This window comes from Etheostoma spectabile, chromosome 5 (assembly GCF_008692095.1).
Source record: "Etheostoma spectabile isolate EspeVRDwgs_2016 chromosome 5, UIUC_Espe_1.0, whole genome shotgun sequence".
Lineage (NCBI taxonomy): Eukaryota > Metazoa > Chordata > Actinopteri > Perciformes > Percidae > Etheostoma > Etheostoma spectabile.
Genome location: NC_045737.1, coordinates 31951611 through 31964457, shown reverse-complemented (window position 1 = coordinate 31964457; position 12847 = coordinate 31951611). Strand labels below are relative to the sequence as shown.

Below are 12847 nucleotides of genomic sequence, written 5' to 3'. Positions count from 1 at the left end.
TATCCTATTCATCCAACTTTTTGTGGAGCTATACGTTATCCGTGGCTTGACACCAGACCATTAGTTACAGTCTCTTGTTCAGCTGTCGGATTGTGAGTCCCTGGAAATTTTCTAAGCTACATCGCACAGACAAAACTTGCGTTTCACATACACAAAAGCACAAATTTACAATTGCATACCCGCACACTGGGAGGTAGGGATACTGTATGCTGATAGGCAATAGATCACACTGCTGGGTATCACAGCTGAATTTGAAAGGATACAGTAAAAGTAGAGACAAGTCTACACGAGTCAAATTAAAAAGCTCCATGAGACAGATTTCCATTTTACAGTAGTCCTTTTTGAACAGCAAATTGAATGAATCCAAGCTCATTATAAAAATCAAGACAGACATAAAAAGGTTGCTTATAAAGTAGGTAGATGCAGAGTTTCGACCATGTGTGCAAAGTGTAGGGGAGTGAGGATATACTGGTCTCAGCCATGTGCTGTACAGAGCATATCAGGTTTATGCAAGCTAGGTTTGCAGGGGTGTGACCATTTGACTGCCTTATTCTGCCATCTGACAGTGAAAGATGTGGCCGTAACGAGGTGGCGACGGACAAACTACGTAATGGGAACCCAACCTGTGAGACGAGCCATTAATCTTGGTAAAGCAGGGATGGCCGCTGGACCTGGTCTGCTCACTGTAACAGGAAGGGTAGCATTAGGATTTCATGCCTCTCTGACTCCTTCCAGGCATGTCCTGTGTTCTGGCTTTTTGAACAGAACACAAACCTGATTTCCCTGAGGATCCAAGCTATAAGATCATCTCTGTTTCTGTACGCATGAAGCCTCTAAGAATAGGACAAGGGATCTAGGTCAGGTCACGAGACCATAAAACAATACAGTGTGGCGAAATAAACATAGCATATTCAAGTCAATGTAAGGTTTATGTGGGGCACAATGGGGGCAGAACTTGTTCATTTGTATTTCTCTGGTTTGCTCCTGCATTCCATTAACATGCAAGTCAGGTGAATTGGAGACTTTGAATTGTGCAACACAAGCATGACTTTGAGTGATTGTGTATGTAGCTTTGCAAATGACTGGGCTGATGAAGTGTCCATGCACCATATCCCACATTGTCCGAAATCAATATGTAGGGATATGGAAGTAGGCAATTTGTTGATGTAATGCCGGTCAGTGATCCAACTGTTTCATGCTGTATTTCTCTAGAATTTTAATAGATAGGTTTAATTCTTTTAAAAACTGTGACCAAAACCAGTAATCCAATTAAAATACAGCTCTAGTTGCCTGTTTACTTTCATTTGTTAACCCTTGTGTTGTCCTCCAGAGTAAAAAAACTGACAAATATTGGACATTTCCGTCCCCTTTTCAGACTTTCAACTTTTCACTAACACCATCTTACTACTAATAGTGTTACAGTCCTTTTTGGAATTCATGGTCAATAACCCCTTATCTATATAGAATTATACCTATTCTTTGAGTTAAAAAAGCAGAAATTATGAATTATTTTGACTAATAGTTAAGATCAGAGGAACGTGCAGATGAGTTTAGTCAGGAATGAAAGTGATCAATTGGATTTGCAAAGAGCGTTGTAAGGAATCTAATCCATTTTTTTGTGGTACTTTGATTAATAAGAAATCCATATTATTTTTTTAAAGGGGTCAAATTTTACGCGAGAACAACAGGAAGGTTAAATAAATATATTAAAAGAGACTTTCAATTCCTAAATCCACAATGATTTATTTCCATGGACTTTTACTTCCTAATGCCACGTTTATTCATTTCCCTCTTTATTTATTGCCAGTTCTTATATGCAAATCAGGGGGCGTGGCTCTCTTTCACAGTCAGAACAGAGCTGTGGCCCAGCAGCTTGTAGGGCTCTGTAGGCTACCCAGCACACAGTCACCTATTCTGGGGTAACTGAACCACCAACTGGCGCTGACCAGATGGAGCAACACGACCGGCAGTTTGCGTAGCTCCTACCCAGCCCACAGTGACCTGTATTCTGGGGTATGACTGGGGTAAATTCTGGGGTTGTTTGCAGTCGTTTGCCCGCTAGCTCACTCAACGCCTCGGCTAATGTTGTGTCAGAGAATGTCAGAGATGGGCTCTGCAACCCGCAGTCGGTGCACCGCCCAGGTCAGCGGGTGGTGGTGGTCTAGTTACCCCGGAATAGGTGACTGTGGGCTCATGTATTTATTCATTTATTTAATATTGAATAAAACGGCATTCCACATGTTTCTAGTGGAGGTTAATGTTGGAGGCAAACTTGTAATCTCACCTGTAAACTCTGTAAACCATCAGTATATTATGTTCCTTGTACATATCTGTAAAAATTCTATTTATAGTACTATCCACCTGTATATTATATTCAGTCCATATCCAGCTGTAAATCTTGCTCACAATACTTGTTATCTATGTTATGTTCATAGGACAAATCTATCTGTAAAATTCTGTTTATAATAGTAATAATTGTATATCCTGCACTTACTGCTATTGCACTTCTGGTTAGACCTAAACTGCATTTTGTTGCCTTGTACCTGTACCTGTGTAATGACAATAAAGTTGAATCTAATCTAATCTAATCTAATCTAATCTGAGCATTATAATTTCATACAAAAGAAGTAGGGTTAATGTGAAGGTGTTTTTTTTTTATTCTTTATATCATGATCTGTATTTGAGCTCTCATCTCTATCCAATTTAATACCTCATTTATTTATTCAGAATATATTTTATCATTGATCTGCATCTGTAAAGTGAATAGTGAAAAATGTACGCTACTGGTTTGTGTTCATCTGTGTCTTAGTCTACTGCTGTCTTTTGACTATGAGAAATGAACTGAATCACAAGTTTTTGGGAAGCTACAGCAGGTCTTGCACCTTAACTTATTCAAGGATTTCAGAGTGGTTTTCTGATGATTTTTTAGAATATGAGATGTTAGTACTTCATTCATTGGTGTGCCCCACAAACCCTGTTTGGAGACTTTCAAGGGCAGCAGTAAACCACTTTCCTTTGAAAGTTTTGAAAGAGATCCTGGACCTCTTGTGGTAAACATTTATCTATTTCGCTGCGGAGCTGTTGTGAGTGCAACGCCATCTCAGAAGACCTTCAGTATCAAAAATAGAGTGGGGGTGAGACAACAAACAAAACAGAACCAAACAATAGCGCACGACGCAGCACCTCTGCCAGCAGGGTGACGGGGGTGCAGGCTCTGATGATTGATGATGAGAGAGAGAGAGGAGTATCCCCTCTCAGCCATGATAGGAGGCTGTGAGAGCGTAGAGAGGTGAATATAAGGAATAAATGAAGCCATGAAGGTGCAGCAGCATAGCCACAACCTGACGTCTGTTTTATTTACCCCTTAGACACGACTCATTAAACATAAAGCACATTTCCTCCACCTTTGCTACGTTATGAAGGAGTCAAAGCATATGTAGCATATTATAATATGTCTGTATGGTGTGCTGTGTGAGTGCACAGACATTGTACAAACTATATTTTTCTATTACTGCACAGTTCTCCCAGCATAAGTCTTAACGACAGGTATCATTGAATGTTACTTCGTCAAGTAACATTCAATGAATGATGAAGGTTTGAGCAATGGAACTTTAATAAAGTAAGTACAAGTGAGCAAGTACTGGAATAGTTTTTCCACTTACTTTTTTTTTTTTTTTTTAATGATAATCAAATTCATGATTTAGGACGTGAAGGGAAGGAATCAAGTTTTTTAGTATTCCGTAAATGCAAGACGTAACTTGATAAATTGCAGTCAATTAGTCACATCCTCTTCTGCTGTAAATTAAAAATAAAAAGGCATACATTTTATTACACAAAAGTTGAATTGTGAAAGTTAAATACCACTTGAAAAGAAAAGAAAGCAAACTGCAGAAGTACCAGTGTTTATTCAAAAGATTTTTCTCCAGAGAAACCATGTCTTTGTCATCTGTATATCCCCCCAAATTTAATAACTATGCCTGTGTGCCTATACAAATACCAATATTAGAGCTAATGCCAGAGTATACATGTGGGAGTGTGTGAAGTAGAGAAAGCAGTATTTTCCCTTACTTATTATGGTTGGGGTCTGGCTGACTGTGAGTTTTTTGTTTTCTTTACTGTTTTTCTATCTGAGTTTTCAGTTGACCTGCCCTGTTTGTCCCTGCTGTTTTCTTTTCCTCACTCTCCCTCCTGCTGAAGCCAGCTGACCGCGCAAACCTGAATCTCGTCCACAATCACCTGCTCCCGCCGCTCACACCTGCCTTCCATCTCCAATCAACAACAATAGGCTCGTTGGAGATGAGCCAGGTCTGCGCAGAATCGATCACCGGCGATCGGCGCCCGTTGCATGCCGGTTAGATTTGTGTCCGACTTGATCCCGACTTGCTCTGACGTCATGCACACGTGGGCAACGGAAATCTCACGAGAGCAAGGCGGCCGCGGTTCTGAGACGCAGGCGGCGCAGTTGCTTTTCACCGACTGCAAGAGCCAGGCGGACCCAGGCGGACCCAGAGCATGCTGGGAAACGCCGGCTTCTCAGCTGATTTAAAATCTGATTGGTTTACAACATGATGACGTTTTATATAAACTTTTTGATCGTTTTTGAATCGGAGGGATTTTAACAGCTATTTGTCTGATTTAAAGACTTATTCTGTCCAGAACACATGTTGTGTGACTGACAGTTATGTTTAGAAGTCAGAGAGACTAAATCTGAGCAGATCACGTATCATCTACAGTGTGTTGTTCATTAAAATCAGCATCAGATCGCATGTGGAGCCCTTTGCCAGCTACTCTGTCATAATTAAAACAACTGGAGACTGTATACCAGCTGATATGTGGGTCTGATTATATTTTATTAAATCGGAATCGCACCACAGTGTTTTTGTCACTTCCTGTCCAGCCTGAAGGCTGCTGGAATCGGCTGGAAACTGTCCATCTTTACCTCAGCTTTTTGTCCCCGCCCCCCGCTGCTGCCGCCTGCTCTCGTCCACTTTACAGGCGAGGCGCAGTTCATCTTGAACGAACCTGGTGTATCAGCCCCGGATCTTTAAACCATCTTCACTTGATCGTTGGTCCAGTCCAGCTGGTGAAACGCGCTATAAGTCTCTTAGCCCTCCATCCTTTTCTATCTCTGTGTTTCATGTTACTTACATCTTTTGTTTTCTTCCCCACAGTCATCCCCTCCACTCCCGTTCCTGTCTCCGGTCAGTGTTGGAATTTAAAATGTTACATGTGCTTAAACATTGTGTGTGATTTGCATTATACATTTAAGCTAAAAGGCAAAAGCATTATTTCAACATAGACGAAGACATGTTGATCAGGCATCAAGTTTGTTGTTATAAGTATATAGTTCGCTGTTTGTTGCATTAGTTGTTTTGCAGTACTCTGTTCTATAACATAAGATGTTCTGGTACATTCCATGATAATCCAGCCTCTCCTAAATGTGTCGGAAGTAAAATTGATTGTTAGGGACGCGTCCTGAATCTGGTTTCAGTCCCTCTTTTACAGCCCACTGATCTTTTGCTGTGCAACTCCTGAACTGAGGGTCATAAACTTTCAGTCACATTCCAACTGAAAGATAACAAATAAGCACACAAACACATCACACCACTGTGGCCTAGAGACCCCACCCTTTGTGGATAAGACCAGCGGTGCAAGAGTTGAAGAGCCAGACAAAGGAAGGGGAGAGCTGTGATAGCTTGATCCAACTTTGTCTCAGGATATCCTATGTAATAAAAAGGATTCACACATCAACATCTGAGATTTTGACTACTAATTGACTGAACCCTGGGACTGGAGCAGGATTTATCTCCAACATCAGCTGGCTTCTCCTCTCAGTCCTCCTGTCTCCGTTACCAGTTCCTGTGTCTCCTCCTCGGCTCCACGCTCCTGCCTCTCCCGCGCTTCCTCTCCTGTGTCTCCTCCTCGGCTCCCCGCTTCCCCGAGTGTCCTCACTCCCCGAGACTGCCCTAGCCTCCTGTCCTCTGCGTCCCGGTTCCTGATGTCTGCCTCCCCCCTTCCTTCTCCCTCTTTGACATAAATCCTTTTATGTTTGGTGGACCGTTGCATTTGAGCCCATCTGTTCCTGACATAAAATTACTTCCTGTTTCAGCAGTGTCCCACTCTGTTTTTGCCCTTCTTCCGCTATGTGTGTGATAATTATCATAGGCTCTGTGGATATTTATTTCCATTGTATAATACAATCTCTAAGCCAGGCCATTTTACTCTGTTACTGCTGTTTTGTCAAATTAGATTAATTCCCCACCCTCAGCGTTTACCACTAGTTCTAAACACTAAAACAGATGGGATGTAATTCTTTTTGTGGAAGTGTTGCAGTCTGGCCGAAGTGCTGTAGCCACATCTTATTCCATTGTTGATGTTCACAGCTCTGAGTCCACGGGTGAGATTGAAGAAGTTTGATTACTGGCTCAGTCAGATAGAAATCAAAAAATAAAATTTGCCAGTTGAAAGGATGACAGCATGTTGAAACATTGTCACATTCTCGTACAATTTTCAGATACTGTATGCCTTTTCATTTCGGTAAAAAAAAAAAGCTCATTGTGCATCGCTGCATCTTAACATTGAACCAGAACGGCTAAGCTACGAGTGGAATTTTGCTTTTCCAAAGCTCGAACCTGACAATCTTTGAAGGAAAATAACTTTTTTTTTTTTCTCCATGGTGATTTAACTTAATAAACAGACTTGTCAGTTATCTCACAAACAACTCATGTTCATTGCAAACAGCGGTTGAAGATTTGATACTTGTCATTGATAACACTCAAAGTTAAACACAGTGTATGTTGCTGTTGTTTTCCTTCCAGGTTTTTCAGATTTGTTCAAGGTGCTGTCCCATTGCCATCTCCCTTCCCACATTTTCCCATACAATGTTTGTGTATTTTTCTAAATTATGGATAAAAAAAGCATATAGTTGTGCAGCAGTGTGATCAGCTTTCTAACAGATGGCATGTCCTCACTTCTAAACTGACTGTTATTGGCTGGTTGCTGCGACTGGACAGTCATCGTAAACTCGCCATATGTTCCAATATGCCGCACAGATTGAGCCAGGGGGCAAGTGTTTTTAAGGGCATAGAGTGGTAGGATGAAACATTCATAAAGGGATCGAGCATATGCTCGTATCATATCATCTTCACTTCATTTCAGTTGCCACAGACAAGCAGTAGTTTAAGGAAAGTCTGTACAAGAGCAACATAAAAGTTACTTATATGAGATTCAGACTCCATATTTAGGAACTTCAACCACTTACCAGTTAATAGTGAAAACATGATTCATGATACATCATTTGGTAATAACTATTGCTAGTAATTTGTAATTTATTCTAAATCTGTAAGCTCCAATCTGAGTCATAGGCTAGTTGATTTCTATCTTTGAAAAGCAATTGTTGACCATTTCTCACATAAGGGCAGAGTGTAACCAGGACAGGATCTTCTCTCCAGAGCTGCAAATGGTTCCTTTTCTCACTGTGAATGAATTTTTCTCAGTGGCTTGACAGCTGAGGCAGCAGAGGAGAGCAAGCGATGGAGAGTAGGGGGAATAGAGAGGGAGAAGGAGAGAGAGAGAGAGAAGGGGAAAGTGGCTGCAGGTGTCAAGCCTCTTGAAATTGGTTACCTTCCCTCCTGGAGATGGTGCGTGTTCGTGTGTGCATGTGTGTGTGTGTGTCGGCAAATGCACGTAGAGTCACGTTTGTCTCAGCTTTTGCGCGGGTGCATGTGACTAGGGGCAGTAGTGTAATGATTTGTCTTTGGCATCCCTTGAGTGAATGCAGACTCTCACCCACCTCACCACAGGAATAACACATTAAAGGAAATGGGTGAATAAGATTTCAATGTGAGATGGAGGGAAAGTAGCCTTTCTGACACCACACTGTATGAAACTCTCAGCTATAGCCTGGAGACAAAGCTTGTCCTGCAGTGACAAGTGCTTGCAGAAAGTTAAAGTGACATTTCAGTTTGGTGGTTTGACGTTGTAACCCTGTGCCAGGGCAAGGATTGATCAGTACCTCTCACCGGGGTAGATGGACAATCCTTTAAAGGAAGGTAGAAAATAGAGAAAAGGCTTGTTATTCTTTTCCATCCTCTACAAGATCTCCATCTGCAAAAAGTGTAATAAATCAACTGCAAGTGAACTAATCCTATTAACTTTCTACGCGAACAGAACACAGAGTTTTTTTGCCCAGACAGCCAGTCTAGAACAATAAATGTCATTCAATCACTCTGTTTCTCCCTTAGTTGAAATGGCACTCAGGAATGAGTGCTAGGGGCAACATTAAGTGCCCCTAGCAAATTCTGTTTGACCAGTGATCCACAGTCTTGTTCCTGTTAGACAAGTGTACCGCTAAATTGGGACATATGGAGCATCCCAAGTTATTGGCTTCCAAATCCTTTAGAGTAACTCAGCTGTGGTTTGTACTGACTAAAGAAATGTGATTTGCTGCCCCGGTTCTGGACTAATTTGAGTGGAGGGGCAGTAAGACTCGTTGGTTTGGCATCAACAACTAGTGTTAATTCCAATTTTTTTCATGGCTGATAATGTGCCTTTAGGGAGACACATTAAGTGCGTGTGTGTGTGTGTGTGTGTGTGTGTGTGTGTGTGTGTGTGTGTGTGTGTGTGTGTGTGTGTGTGTGTGTGTGTGTGTGTGTGTGTGTGTGTGTGTGTGTGTGTGCATTCCTTCATCCATGCTTTATTGGGCGCCAATTAATGCTGAGAATGTGAAGAAAAATACACGTGACAATTCAAACTACACAATTATAATAGCATAGGCTGTATAGTGCACTAAGTGGCTTTACACAGTGACCTGCGTCCTGATCCGAGTACTCTTGACCCCAAGTCCAGGTTGTTTGATTAGTGTGAACATGATCTGTACCTAAGTCCACTTGTAAAAGCGGTCTCAGTACAGTTAATGTGTGGTTGCATAGGGTGTAAAAAACAATTCTACCAAAATTGTGGACTGCCATTTACTATGACAATGAGCCGTTTTTAACCGGTTATGAAACTGACGACAGACCCAAATCCACTTTGCTACCCGTTTGGAGCTCCAGCGGGAGGCTGAGAGCTCAACCCCCGACAGCTGTGGCTCCTCCTCCTGCCAGATCTTTACCTGGCTAAATCGCTTTTCTTTTTCCAGTGCAGTTTTCCAATTATCATATATTAGACATTCTTTTTGCTACAGTATCATGGAACGCTAGGTTAAGTGATATAACCTTGTTGGTTGATGGCCAGTATCTGAGTAAATAAACGATGCTGGTTCATCTTATTCAATCGCCCACAAAATCAGTTTTGGGGTGGGGAAGGCAAATATTATGTAAATCTCCACTCCCCTGGAGAGAAACTTTGAAAACCGCAGCAGCAAGTATTGCTTCTATTGACCCAGGCAGGCCCTCGGAGTTCCTGGCCACGTGCCACGCATTATTGCTTCTCCATCACCGAACAGAGCACTGCTGGGACGTACTTGTTGTTCATCCACCCTGGCAACCAATTAAAAAACAGCTGGAGTTTTGCAGAGCCATTGAAGATAAGGGCCATTCTCCAGCGTGCAGCATTCGCACAACTGCACCGTATTATCCTCAAGGGATAATCAGCCAGCCAACAGCAATACCATGCAAATCAGAGTGAAAGGAAGAGCTCTCCTCAAACTACTATATGCTTCCAAAGATCAAGTTGTGCTAGAGCCCAACCTTTTTTGTTGTTGTTGGGATTGGCACAATACTGCATCACGTTAGCATGTCATTACAAAATACCAAAATGAAAACAATATGTGCACATCACATTTCATTTGAGTCACACATAAACAAGTGCAGTACAGTTTGACACTCTATCCAGGGGTATCTGTGTCTGAAGAGAGCATACTGCCCCTACAGACTGGGGAAGCTAGAGTGATAAAAATGTCCTGGTGTACAGTACTTGTTCCGTGTGAACTTTAACAGGCTCACAATCCATTTTGGCTTTGACCGATGCTTAAAGAGACCCTGCTAGACAAGCAATCAGGAAAACTATCATACTATCGGCAGCTGGTTCAGCAGCGTGCACTGGCGATCTAATTAGCACAACCACATTAATGATGATTGTGTGTCTCATGGGTCCATGGTGTTTGCATTACATCTGTAGAGCTTCGTGTGCACAGCCACCTCATAGGTCTTATAACAAGACCATGCATTGGAGGGAATGGGTAGTTTTCATGCTTTATGTCTGCAGCTGTGATGGCATGCTACAGTTAAGGCTAGTTAGGATTAGCTTCATACTGTTAGGGATTGCTGATTCTGTTAAGAATTTAGTGTTTAGTCTATCTGTTTTACAACTTATTTAAATGAATGGTTTGATTCCTTAATGAACCCTAATGGAAACAAAGGTTTGCTTCATAACCAGAAATTATTTTTCTACATCTGTTTGACACATAAAGAGTTTGTTTACATATTAATCAAATGAGTAATAATGTTTCCTCAATGTTTGCAGGGACTTTGGATGCTAGAATGTATACATGTTCATCTAATGACTGTCATTTTTCTTATATATTTGCTTGGATTTTGGATGCTAGATTGAATCCGAATTGCAGAAAGTTGTGTCCAGGCCAATGTCTGATCAAAAGGTCAAACTGTCCTGTTTCATATGGCAGTACATTATCCATAGGACATGCCGTTTCTCAGTGTGTATAGGAAACGGGTGTATGCATTATGAAGTTGTTCACTGACTTTATCTCCTTTTGGATGTCTTTCCTCCAGCCAGAGACAGATTGGAATCATTTCAGGTCAGGCCGCCAGGAGTTCACAACGCAGAGAGGTCCGCTGCTCAAACAGAATCTCTGATCCCTGATAACATCTTTCCACTCTCTGCTCTGGCGTTCCCTTCATCTTTCCCTTTCTATTTTCCTTCTGTTCTTCTCCTCTGGCTCCACCCAAGCCTTTTTTTAGCAGCCTAACATTTCTGATGAAATAATGATTTCTAGGGTGCACGGGTGGCGATGGCGCAAAACTGTCCCCGGCTACCACAGAAAGATGGGTTCATTCCCAGGTGGTGGTTCCTTCAGCCAGGTTGTGCATTCCTAGCAAAGCTGGTGGGAAGCCAATGAGGGATCACGTTATTGTTGCTGGACCAGTGACTTTTATGGTTGGTAAGAGTGGTTGCACAGAGGATTTCTGGGTAATAGTGTGAATCACAATTCAGAAGCTTGATTGATTTTGAAATTGAGACTTGAATTTGCCTAAATACCAGTGTGTGGGTGAATTTGTGAATGAATATTAGTGCTTGTTGGTCGCCGGTTTTGTGAGGACGCTTTATGCCTCTAGGCGTAGGTTCATGTGTTTTTCTGAGGGTGTGCGTGTTTGTGTGAGTGTAGGTATGTATGTGTGCGTGCGTGCAGCCGTCTAATAGTGTCTCCCTCTAATCTCGGGTTTATCGGCTGGTCACTGAGGTGGGACTGGCACCAAGACGTCAGTCATCTGGCTGGCCAACCAGAACCTCTTTATTTCCACTGTCACTGGAACCCATTTGGAAGGGTGGAGAGATTTATTTGGGCTCTCTTATCTCTGCAGACAGTCAGGACTCACATAGCTGAACTTGTGTATCTTTTCCGCCCTCTGGATAGAGTGAGGGTAAAAGAGTCCTTGAGGCTAAAAGTCCCTCATGAATATGTTCTGTGAATCTGCAGCATATGTCTGATAACATAAACAGAATCCACTGCAGTCCAAACCTAAATGCATGCTATAAATGCCTGGGGAAATACTCATACTTACTTCTGCAATAACATATTTATTTTCAGTGTAGTGGTTGAAAATGAAACTGTACTGCAGATACTTTGATCCTTTTATCAGCTCCTGCCTGATAGGACTGGTTATTATTATTAACATTATTATCCCCAGAAACATAAACATTTGTTGAGGTATGATGTATTTAACCATGCTGACTTAATAATTTCACATAGCTGAAGTCTGAACTAACTGAACTGAATATACTATCATGCTCACAGAATTATTGTGCTACATTATCAAAGTCAAAGTCAGAGTATCTTTGTTAGTCTCCCTCAGAAGAAATTAATTTTGAACACTGAGTAACATTGCTGCGAGCGTTACAACAGACACACAACAACAAGTACAGGGTTAAAACAATCAAAAGACAAATGTACAGTAAACATATGGGTTACTCAAAGAGCTGTGCAAATTGCAGATTAAATGACCATTTTCTATACTAAAATAAGATAAAAGCCATCCTCCCATATGCATCTATGCATTCAGTTATGGTATAAAAAAATCTTCTGATAAGTGTGTGCTGTGGATGAGAAGACCTCCTGCTATTTTCCCCTGTCTTCTGTTATTAACATGACAACATTTATGTTGGATTTTATTTCATTATAGCATATTTCTTTGAAAAGGCTACAACATACACAGTAGTTATGAAAATCCAAGGAAGGCAATTTTCTTATGCACGAGCAAGTATACCATGTGTCACTTTCACCATTCCAGGGTTTAAATATTTGGGTTTCTTTACCAGTCGGAACAGTATGTTTTAGATTTACATTTACATTTAATTTGTAACGCATTTTGACCTCTGCATAAACCCTAGTAAAACTGCGATCAGCAACACAAACACTACAAAAATTGCTACAGAAAAGCATTACGACAGTTACTTTCAGAAATAATATCCTATTTAGGGACAAGTCAGCACGTTTAGATCAACTGCACACACATTCAGGTTCCTGTATTCTTTGAAATCATCGCTTGAAAAAGTACATACACAAATAATAGTATACATTGTCACATTTTTGCTGTGAAATTGAATGAATTCATGCTTGAAATTTGACTGAATAGCCCCTTTTGGTGTACAATTGTAAGGGAGAAATGGT

The 12847-nt window shown here is 41.3% G+C and overlaps 1 long non-coding RNA gene across 1 annotated transcript in view; it reads left to right on the top strand.

Moving 5' to 3' along the window:
* LOC116689561 (uncharacterized) overlaps nucleotides 1–12847 on the top strand; it is a 414017-nt gene that overhangs the window by 250612 nt on the left and 150558 nt on the right. The window lies entirely within an intron of this gene.